General features: G+C 46.6%; 1 protein-coding gene across 1 annotated transcript in view; it reads right to left on the bottom strand.

Moving 5' to 3' along the window:
• The window catches only part of LOC149334672 (calsenilin-like), a 461,575-nt gene that overhangs the window by 236,400 nt on the left and 212,887 nt on the right, over window positions 1–12,288 (bottom strand). The window lies entirely within an intron of this gene.

Below are 12,288 nucleotides of genomic sequence, written 5' to 3'. Positions count from 1 at the left end.
CGCGATCTCCCTCCCAGTTAGCGCTGCAGTAGGCCCAGCGTACACATCTGGGTGCCCGCTGTGGTATTCCTGCAACACCACCATCATTATCAGCCTGACTACGCCCACTGCAGGACAAAGTTCTGGTACCATTTAACGCTGTCCTGTGCCAGCTGCGGCAACCTTATGCCCGCTAACATAATCTCGTCCGCCCGCCTACCATTTTCCTTTCCACAGCTCACTGCGTTGTCCTCAAATTAATTTGACCCATTTTTGTTAGCCTCCGTGTTTCTGCCTCATTAGTGAGTGCAGGTAATATGCGAGTTTTATATGCTTTTCTCTCGAAAGTTATTGGTAACTGCGTCCTCACTCTGTAATGCCCTCCCCGTCTGTAATGCCCTGTGGGCCAAGAGGGTAACTTGAAATAAATAAATAAATAATTAAGCAACACCATTCATTGAAGTCTAGTGTTTCACGGAAACCCGTCTGGTCGGAATGGTACATGACGAAATTAGAAGGCGCCGACCAAAAGAAAGGATGAGATGACGTTTCGGCTCCCGCACGGGAGCCTTGTTCACAATGAGGCACAACGTAGCTGCGTTGTCCATTTTTATACACGGCGCAAGAGCGAACCCAGGCACCTGGCGTAGATTGGGGGCAAGTTCCCGTCATTCCGATTAAGCGTATGCGCTGTCGTCTGGATAATCAGCGATTCCAGATAGAGGCGTGATATCTTGTCCTTTTCTTTTTCGATCACACGTGCCTCTGCCCAGTCTGTGTTGTGTTTGGCGGATACTGAGTGCTCGGCAAGCGCATTTTGATCTGCACGCCGGTTTTTGACGTCATTCTTGTGATCACGCAGTCTCCGCTCAAAGTCACCCGACTCGCCAATGTACACAGACTGGCAGTCCGCACATGGGATCGAATAAATAACACCTGGGAACTTTTCCTTCTTCAGTTTATCTTTGACGTGCACAAGCTGACTCCTCAGCTTTCGAGCGGGTACATGTGCGGTCTTTATATCGTATGACCGTAATATGCGCGCCAAAGGTTCGCTGATGCCAGGGACATGGGGAATCGCGGCTCGTTTCGGGGTTGCGGGATTTGCCTGCAGCCTGGGACGTTCCAATTGACGCTGTACAGAGTCCATGACGTGTACAAGACTTGTCCACCTGTGGTTATCCTGTACACGTCATGGACTCTGTAACCGCTGGGTAAAGGAGTAGATTCCACGAGAAGGCAAACATAGCAGGGGTCGGCAGAAAGTGGGCGGATGACACTAGGCAGTTGGCGAGGATGGGGTGCGTGTAGCTGGTAAAGGACCGGGTTAATTGGAGGGGAATGGGAGAGGCATTTGCCCTTCAATGGAAGCAGTCATGCTGCTGCTGATGAAGATCATCTTTAAGCCATATTAATGAAAGTGCATGGATTACTGAAGGAGTTGGTAATTTTTGGCCGCGCAGTTTTCAGGCATTCGTGCCAGCGTCCACTCGCATTAATCCTGGTAATCTCTTCATGACAGCATAATGAATTTTTATCCGAGATAGCCTGATCGCATCGCAAAGGGCCTCCATAATTCTTCCGACACGTTTCTGAGCACCTCCCCGTAATCCTAGCACATGGAAACGGCTTTTCGACCGCACGAGCTGCATTTCCTGCCGCGTAATATAAAATAATTGCCTTCTTTGTTATTGGTTTTACCGCACAATATTTTAATCCGCAATTTCAGGCCTTCAGCATTGTTCGCGAACGTGGTCTTAAACATTTTCAAATCCGTGGTGCGGCTCGAGATATCGCGCGTAGAATTATGCTCGGAAGTGAGCCGATACTGATACCAATGCTCGAGAGGCACTGAAAGCAGTGTAGCTGCGCTTAACGCGTGGCGAGCCCCATTCAAAGCATTTAAAGGTCACAAAACGACTAAGGGTTTGTTCTTGGTGGTGAAAACATTTATTGGGCTATAAAGGCACAAGAGGAGGTATGCTTGGATCAACCCGCAAGGGACAGGTCCTTACAAACACTGGGTGGAGGTCCCTAGTTTGGAACGCGAGTGGCGGTGGCCGCCGCCTGGGTGCGCCCGGCTAAGGCTTGTTGGGGCTGTAAGTCCTAGCAGCCGAGCAGGGTCGCCTGCCAGTCTTCCCGGGTTGGGTTGGGGATGGGGGCAATAGCCGGGTTGGACCGGTAGGCGCACACCATGTGATAGGTGTCCGAAGACACCGCACTACAGTGCGGGCAGCTGCCGTTAAAGGAGGGGTCAAAATGTTTTAGTGCTCCTCTGCTCAGCAGTGTATTGGTGAGAAGGCGGAAAAGGAGCCGCTCATCCGATTTCTTGAAGCCTGTAAATGGGTGGTTGTTGACGGCGCCGTTGCTATCTGGGCCGCCGGAGTCAAATAACCTGAGGACGGAGGCGAAGCACGAGAGCAAAGCCGCGACGGCAAAGAAACGCTGCTGTGTTTCGGTAATTATGGACATACGCAGAGTTCCTACACGTAGAATACAGCATATCGCCGTGCTTCTTTCGCGACAAGGTGTCCTCTGGCTATAAGTGATGCTATTACACTTTAAGCGTTTGCCGTGCGTCTGTTGATATGGCTCGCTTTGCGCGTGCAATTGCGCGTTCGATATATAGAGCCGCAAAGTCGTTTTATAAATTATAACTACTGGAGTCTCTTGCGGCGTGGATGGCCACCTGTTGTGTAGAATAATAACTTTCCCTAAAAGCAAGTATTAAAAGTCAGTCAATAATAGTTAATACTCTTTTAACTACTTGTACAGCAGACGTAATATTCGTCAAGGTCACTCAACGAACATAATCCGAACTTTCGGATCTATAAAGTCGTTTTAAAGTAAAATATAAGAACATAATTATACACATAGTGTATTAACCCTTTCAGCCCTGGAATTTTTATTTTTACCGCAGATTTTTTTGCCTGGCATTTTCGTCACTTTGAAGGTCTAAATGACATGCTCAGAAAATTTAAAGCTTGTGTGTGAAGTTATTATCGATTTGGCATCATGTCCTCAAAAAAGGACATCAGGGCTCAGTGGGTGTAGGAATGAAAAAATGTTCACTTTATTTCAAGCGGCTCTTACAACAAGAACTAAGCACAAAATTGATTATTTCTTTGTGTGAAAGTCCTTGAAGCAATTCCTCGACTTCGTCAAGCACAGATGCACCTTGCACTTTTCACAAAAAACTCGAACTTTCCCTGTGCAGCCATTCATTTTACACCGCTGCGCACTAGCGTCGGTGTCAATTGGCCAATGTCCAACTTGGTCGAACCTCACATCTTCTATAGGCCTATTCTCCGTGATGCGAGCTTGCTTCCTGGGCTCTAGTGGAGACAAGGATGGCCTACCACGCTTCATTATCTTGCATTTTTTGTCTTTCTTGGCAAGAGCATCAATGATTCTGAGGGTGAAGTCCAGGAGGTCAAGTTTTTCATTCGATGAGACTCCTCGCACATCGGCATCCTGTCTGTACTCTAACCAGGAGTTCACAACAGCAAGATTCACAAAATGAAAAATCATTCTGAGAGTCCACTTTCTTGAACGAATCGTGGTCCTGTACAAGGCAACAAGGAAGTCCGTTTTGTCTACACCTCCCAGGCTTCGGTTGTACGCTCCGACTACAGCTGGGCGTTTCACATCAATAAAACATTTATCTGCCTCGCTCCAGCGCTGTGCTGTATCCTCCACTTCTACACCGATAAAATTTGAGGCCATATTTACGGCTCGATTGTCCAGCCACCGCGTCACAACAATCTTGCCGTCATTGCTGACCAAACTGTCAGATGACCCCCGACCGTTTTTCTTTAATTGATTTTCACTCATGAGCGGGCACTTTTCACACCTGTTCATGCGTACAGAACCAGCTGCAAATATTTCTCGTTCACGCAGGGCGCGCAGCATGGGCAACGAAGTAAAGTAATTATCAAAAAAAAGCTTGTGGCCAACAAACGGCGGGATTCGCTCCGCCAGGTGCGAAACGATTGCACCTGTCACACCATATCGCTGTTTTTCACTCTCATTCAGCTTTGTTGTAGACCCCTGCTATACCAGAAAATCATAAATCAGGCCGGACTCCCCGCATAGCATGAATACCTTCACACCCCAAGGGTGAGGCTTGCCCTTCACATATTGTTTTATGTCCAAACGGCCCTTGAAAGGAACAATCTGTTCATCAATGCACAGATGCTCCTCTACATCGAGGTCGTGGCACCTTACTTGCAAATTCTTGAGCAGAGGTCTCACCTTCCAGAGTCTGTCATTGGTGTCTGGCTTGTTCGCATCAACAATGTGAAGAGTGTTGCGAAGCTTCTCGAAGCGATTGCGCGACATCTCGCATGATCCTATAAGAGCAGTTCTCATTGCAGGCTTCCAATATAGGCGCAACCTCGGATATTTCAGGACACCCATTGTCAGATGGAGAGCCACCAGTCGGCTGATTTCATCTTCGTCACTGCTTACACACGTGCCATACTGAAAAACCGAGTACTGATTTGTTTTCTCAGCAAGCTCAGCAAAGACGCTCTTCGGGACATAACGGCTAAGCTAAATGGTGAGGGTATGTCCCCTTCGATGTGAAGGTCTTCGCAAGCTGCCCCTTTGAATAGAGTCTCTGGCACCTTGAAAGGCTTTCTCGCCCATCCGCTTGCCGTTGCTGGTGTGTTATCTTCCGAATCAGCTTCTGAACTACTACTCTCGCTCTCCTCAGGGGCTCCAAGCGCATCGTCCCCCTCGTCACCGCTGCCGCAAGACTCGCCGCACTCGTCTTCCACGTCTGACAAATTACCATTGTCCAGTTGTTCAAAGAGACTATCTGTGCATTCTTCCAAGCGTCGTGAGCGTTTACCACGGCTCGAATAAAATAAGGCCGCCGGTATCGATGCACCTAAAAATATGAAAGAGAACGCGGATAAAACGACAAACGCATGACTTGCAACCACTAAGCCCTGATGTCGTCAAAAGTGGACATGTAAACAAAGGGCCACTGCAGAAAAAGTGTGCAGGTTAGGCCTACAATTTTTCGCATGCCGCCTACGCTAACAGTAGGAAATAAATATCAAAAATATCAGCCGCGAATACTCGAGACTTCAAAAGTTATACATTGTGAAAATCGGTACTTACCCGAAGGCTGCTCCGCCATGGTACGAGTGAACACTTTGTCGTCACCTTCTCGTGAGCGTGCACAAAATGCTCTGCTGCTGATGGCAGTGGCGATAGGGCTCTCAGAGGAACACCCCACAAAAATATTATTGGTTCCAGTTTCGGTTTTACAAGTGAGAATTGCGTTTTATTTTGTGGGATCAATTGACGACGCCAGGGCCGAAAGGGTTAAGGCGTTCTCTCTGCAACAGACAGTCAGTAGGGCAGCATTCATCTGTGGGCGCCCTTTCCTATGAGCGTCGCTTCTGGAGCTGCAGTTATCTCAGAAATGACGTTTTTCTTCGCTCTTTCCGAGACCAATACCAAGTTGCATACGTCATTTTCTGTGGGAGACGGGTGCGAAAGAAATTATTTTGGTACCTGTAGCGGCTTCTTGCTTCAGAGACATGATGCGCAATCCGAGCTGCAGCAGGCGCCCGCAGATACAAAGAAGTACTGGCGCGTCTTCGGAGGGTTTGAAAGGACGAACTGGTTCTCCTGGGGCCGGCAGGACTCTACTGGCGCATTATTCTTGACTCTTCTTTGGCTGACAGGAAGCAGGTTTTCCGACTAGCAGTTTTTCAGTATACGTTATGTGAGAACACTGAATACCGTTGCGGTGGTGTGATAGTATGAACCAGACGTCGAAGGCTAAAGCTGCATTTGGGACGTTCACAAAGGTTGCAAACGGAGCCTTCTCAAACGACGAGAGTTGTCATTAGCGCTCAGCCGTCAGTCGGCAAAAGATGGACGCGAACCTCACGGAGCTCATTCGGACGACAGCAGAAAATAGCTTGCCAGTTAAGCCATTCTGAGGTGCGAGAAAACACTGGCAGTGCTGGACACAGACAGGGGGCCGATGCGACCTTGAGCGAGGTTGGGAAGCAACTGACACCTCCGATGTTTGAAGCAAAAATGTTATGGGGCTTAAGTGCCCCTCCTTCGCAGGATGCTAGCCAATATAAGATGAAAACTGTGGGCGATGATATCCGTCACAGTCGGCGACACAAAATGTTTGTTTCTTCTACACCACACATTACCCAGCCGCCCGCGACCTGCAGTTCTCCACCAGGTTTCGCCGCTTCCAAAGTGAAGGTAGTCCTGTACCTCGCTGGGTTCAGAAGCGATCAGCGTCCTGCAGAGTGTCTATGGAAGACAGAGTTGGGCCGTGGGCACCATCAGGCCGCGGCAGGAGCACACGCGAGCGAAGGACACGTATCGACCACGAAGTCAGCGTTGCTGTCGCGTCCCACGTCATGCAGCCCAGTGCGTCGCACGGAGAGCCGCTGCTGGGCGCTCTACGGCGCTGGCACTGTTAGACGCCGATTGGCATCTACGCTGTGGCACGCTTGCCGACGCGCCCCTCAGCAGCAGCGAGGGTGAGAGGCGAGGAAGCCGAGCGCTTGTCGGATATTTTCGTCGCCTGGGTGGTGGGAGGTCTATCGGATCGGCACGCCTCCGAGAGGGCAGGTATTTTTAATACAGGAATTCATTCCAGCGTTTGCATGCGACATTTCCACCAGCCACCAGCCTAAGCGTTGGTAAACCAGTCCTCACACCTGTAACAATAAATACTTCCTGTAGCTCTAATAGCATGCGCTGTGTGCGTGATCAGGTGCAGCGTACCTTGCACAGATGGGTGCAAACGAAGGAGCATATGCATTCAGGTTATCTTGGCAGAAAGTGATGACCAAGATGAGAGATTGGTTCATTGGTTTATTAGGGTTTAACGTCCCGAAGCAACTCCGGCTATGAGGACGGCGTAGTGAAGGGCTCCGGAAATTTCGACCACCTGGGGTTCTTTAACGTGCACTGACATCGCACAGTACACGGACCTCCAGAATTTCGCCTTCATCGAAATTCAGCCGCCGTGGCCGGGATCAAACCCGCGTCTTTCGGGTCAGCAGCCGAGCGCCGTAACTACTGAGCCACCGCGGCTGGGCCAAGATGAGAGAGATTGATGAAAACAATAAAAAATGAATTCAGACAGAAGTCTCACATCGCTAAAGACTTGTATATTTCGAATTTAGGAGAAAAACCTGTCAGAGGTACCAAAGAATTTTGGAGATATGTGAAGCGTAACGGTAAGGACGACAGCTCAGTACATGCTCTGAAAAAGGATGAGATAATCATCCATGACGATGAGTCTAAAGTTGAAATGTTTAGCCTTTATTTTTCATCTGTGTTTTTTCCACCTAGTTCACGTTCTGTCTGTTTTGCATTACCTTTTTGAAATAGATTGCATGCCGGAAGTTACTTTTTGTGTTGACGGTGTGCGTAAATTATTGAAATATTTGAATCAGGCTAAGGCTTGTGGCCCTGATGACATTCCTGCCGCAATTTTAAGGAATTGTGCGGATACATTATGTCTGTATTTCACCCGGCTGTTCCCGAAGTCTCTTAATGAAACCGACTTGCCTGCTGATTGGAAGGTAGCGCGTGTCGTGCCCATACATAAGAGTGGTATGCGAAACTCCGTTCAGAACTACAGACCCGTTTCCTTAACCAGCATAACCTGTAAAATTATGGAGCATGTAATATATAGTTGCGTTATGGCTCATCTCACCAAACACAATCTCTTATGCACTAGTCAACATGGTTTCAGGCGTGGATTTTCCTGCAGTACGCAGCTGGTAGAGTTCGTTCATGATTTGGCATCGGCAATCGATGAGCAACAAGTTGTGGACTGCGTTTTCTTGGATTTCCGCAAAGCATTAGATGTTGTCGCGCACAGTCTTCTCTCCAAATTGAAAGCGTATAACTTGGATTGTAAAATAATTGCGTGGATTACAGAATATCTGTCGTTACGAAAACAGGCTGTTGTTCTGAACGGTATTTCTTCACAGTATGCACCAGTTACGTCGGGAGTTCCCCAAGGCTCAGTATTGGGACCACTTTTGTTTTTGCTGTATATTAATGATATTTCAGTTGGCATACAGTCTTCATTCAGGATATTTGCCGATGATTGTGTTGTTTACAGAGTAGTAAATTCCACTTCTGATTCGCAAATCCTGCAAACTGATTTAGATACTGTAGCAGACTGGTGTGTACGTTGGGACATGTCCTTAAATATAAACAAAACTATTCACGTCACCTTCACAAGAAAACGTGCTAATGATCCGTATAGGTGTAGAATTAATGATTTTACTCTAAACATAAGCAAGTCATTTAAATATCTAGGCGTCTTTTTTACATCGGACTTACGATTGAATAAGCACATTAATTATATTACGAATAAGGCAGCATCACGTTTGGGTTTTCTACGGCGGAATTTTAGCCATTTACCAAGTAACTTAAAAACACAGCTGTATTTCAGTCATGTACGCTCCATACTTGAATATGGATGTGTTTGCTGGAACCCACACACATCTGAGTGTGTAGGAAAATTAGAGAAAATTCAGAATAGGGCAGTTAGATTTGTTCTTGGTAATTATAATCGGCAAGTTAGTATGACGGAAAGCAAACGAAAACTTAACTGGCAAGAGTTGAAGGAGCGTAGAAGGTACATAAGATTGAAATTTTTCCATGAGGTTTATTATTGAAAAACTGGCATGAACCGCGAACAATATATCCAGGCACCTCATTATATATCAAAGCGACTGGACCACTGCTTGAGGGTCAGGGAATTTTCTTGCAAGGGTGACGTCTTGCGTTATTCTTTTTTTGTTAGAACGGTTCGGGACTGGAACAGTTTGCCATCGAGCATTATATGTATTACATCTAATGAAGCATTTTTTCATGCACTGCAATAATTGTTTTATACCTATAATGAAGTCGGTACCCCGCTGCTGTAATGCCCTGCGGGCCGATGCAGGTAACTACTAAATAAAATAAACAAGGGAAGGGCGTAACAACAGCCCCTATGTAATATCGGGAATTCAATCGGTGGCAGTGCATGTCTGCTTGTTTTTAAGATGCACGAGCGATTTTCCTCTCAAGTAATGCCAAATGAAGGAAGCAACTTTTTCTAACTCCGGAAACGCGTCAGTTCTTTCACTCTTTCCTCTTATATCTTAACTGTCTTCTACCTGCACGTGGCAGCGGTTGTGGCTCAGCATGAGCAAGTGGGCAGGCGCGTGCAATTTCTTTTTCGTACCACCTTCAGTCGGAGCGCAGCAACTCCTCCTTGGCACGTTTGCAATCTTTGCATGATGAAATCGGCCGTTTATTATTCAAGCATCTTTTCTGACCTTCTCTGTCACCCTACACGCGGAGGGTGCCCAAATGCCATTCACGTGCTTCCGCCCTCAGCCTCTGTAATACTGGCAATGTATGTTTCCACGACCACCTGTCTTCTCACTATTGATCACGTATATCGAATGAAGGATAGAAAATGACATACTGGTCAGCAGAGGGAATGATTAGCCTTTACCAACGTATGGATGTGCGTTACCTCGCTATGTCTTTTCTTGCCTTAACTTAGAAAAGTGATGAATGTCTACAATGACCTCAAATCTCGTAGCCTCAGTGCAAGACTTTATTTTCTCTTTTTGTTCCCCCTTTATTTTTTGCAAAATAAAGAAACTTAGTTGAAAGGAGTTTAAGCTTTGATGTTATTATTATTACAAAATAAGTTAAGGTAGTTATCGGCGTGGACAGACCTCATGGAATGCCCGAAATCTACATCAAGGTTCCAGAAAGGCGTACAGTGGCGCAAACAATGCGCTCAAAAAGAAGGCTTTGGAATGAGAGTTTAAGCGACAGGTTTATTGCTAACTCAGAGCATTTGTCAAGGGACGACGTAAATGAATACGATTTCGTGTAAAGAAATCAGCGGCTAAAAAAAGTCGCCAGAAAATAAAACTACCCTCGAAGTAATGCAGAACATCACAAGAATGGAGCTTTATGTATAAGTCCAAATTGTTGGCTTCAGACATTAATAACAACTAGGCGCCATGCATTGCTTTTCCTTGGTAACAATAGTTTTTCCGCATTACTTTTCAGTAAGCTTTAAGGAAAACGTGCACACGACGCTGCAGCCAGAAATTCATCTCTTCTTGTTTTTCTTTTTTATTACTAGGGCAAGAAAACCATAGACCGCATCCAAAAGAGCTCGGACAAATTTTGTTCCTCGCAGGTTATGGTCTTTGCCAGAACGGTCGGCATTTCGTTTACTCGCGAACTGGATTATCATTAGACATTTGGGCGAGAAATACCAGGCAGGGAAACGCTCAACGCGTTATAAGCGGCATTCCATCAGCACCAGCTTTCGTCGGCGGTGAAACCAGTGCATGAAGTTTTTCAATGCCTCAAATGTGTTCAGGGAGCAGCATAAGACGTCTCGCTGGGAGAGCGAATTTATTGGTGCTGTTCTTACTGAATCCAATTCACCGCCTTCGAGGAACACTGTATGGGCGCATCACTGAATTTGCTACGATGGTATGTGTTCTGTATCGGCCAGTCGGTCTGATAAGATTGTACCAGCAATGAAGTGTGCCTGACCGGCATGCAGCGTTATCTATAAAAGTACGCTGCTGCCTCGAATAAAGAGCTTTTTGCGTTGCAGCCACAGAAGCGTCTGTCTGCTGCTTAGAACAGAACAGTATGATTGTTCAAAAACCCCGCTAGCCTTCTCCACCGCCGTAGTGTATAAGGCGCTTTAAGCAGACGCTCGATTAATCCTTTAGCAAGATGTTTGTTACGGGAGGACGAAAGTGGAGAGGGGAGAAAGGAGCGGGCAGCGTATGTGTCTTCACCTCAATAATCGTCCCATGAAGGTAAACTGTTGCCAAAGTCTTGAGCAACTAGCGTTCCAAAAAGTGGCACTCCAGCTCACCTAAGAGATGTCTCACAAATAGCAAGGGTGCCAGCTCTCTCGGTTACTTTGCAAATAAAAATCGCTGCCCCTCTTGTCACTTCGTCTCAGCACAGCCTTTTGCGTTGCGCGATCGCAACCCCGACCGCCAATGGCTCCTAACGGTGGCGATAGCTGAACGCGGTGGTTAGCCCTGGTCAAGAGGGAATAGTAGCGTTATGTTCCATAACCCAGCAAAAACTCAGGGGACAAACACAAGCGCTAACTTTCACTAAGGCTTTATGTGGTGCACAAGTCTGGGCGACTTGGCCAGACTTTCTTCATACATAAGAGCGTTAACAAACAAGTGCGATGACGCTGAAATCCGCTTGCGCCGCTCGAAATTATTGTTTCTCGGTCTTCAGGAGGAACCCAGCGAAAGTTGGGCAGAGTCTGAAGCACATATTATTTCATTCTGCTCCAAACACCTAGACATTACAATTGATAGCCATCGAACCATCGAGCCATCGAGCCATCAACTGAAAGACATCGAACGTGCGCATCGACTGGGCCGTTTCCAAACAGGCAAAAACCTCCCAATAACTTGCACACTTTAAAGATAAATCAAGAATTCTTGTTGCAGGGCATAAACTTAAACCATCCACCAACCATCCGTCAAATACATCCGCGATTATCGTAATGCCGACTTAGCGAGTGTGAACTCCGACCTCGAACAATTCGCTGCCTTCCTCCTTCCATGTCTAGGAGATCCGATAATGAAAACTGATGCTATATTAAGCACAAACTCTTGTCGCTCATTGACGCTTACGCACCAGTCATATGCATCCGCGGCGACGCCACTAAGCCTTGATATAATAATAATAATAATAATATCTTTTATTGCACATAGTAAATACAGAATAAAGAAACGGGCCTGTCAAAGGCTCTAGTGGCTTGAGGGACTAGGCCCGGCAAAGTCGGCAGGCGGACGTGCAATACAAACATGAAATATGAGCATAATATTAACACAACATATCAAAACAATAATACGAAATGACTAGTGATCAAGGTGTAACAGTTCAGGTAAGTGACATCAACAAGAGATAAAAATAAACTGCAAGAGCCTACGTTAACACAATAGTAATTTAACACTTCTGATCATGAAAATTTAGACAAATAAGAACCGTGTTACAATGACTGAACCATGATTTTTAATGCTTTTTTTGATGTTGCGGAAAGCACCTCCTCTGGCAAATCATTAAAAATTTGGGGAACATAAACACAGCGCCTGGCTTCTCCATACCTTGTTGAGGAGCGCGGTACATTAAAACGAATGGTACTACGTAGGCTTCGGGAAGCTACATGATGCACTTTGAAATTGCTGTCCCAGAAATGCCGTACCACTAGTCTGTAGAAAGAGCGTTCGA

The sequence above is a fragment of the Amblyomma mixtum genome, chromosome 8, assembly GCF_055824585.1.
Source record: "Amblyomma mixtum isolate Tamu chromosome 8, ASM5582458v1, whole genome shotgun sequence".
Taxonomy (NCBI): Eukaryota; Metazoa; Arthropoda; class Arachnida; order Ixodida; family Ixodidae; genus Amblyomma; species Amblyomma mixtum.
Note: the sequence above shows the minus strand (reverse complement) of the source record. Positions and strands in the feature narration are given on the sequence as shown.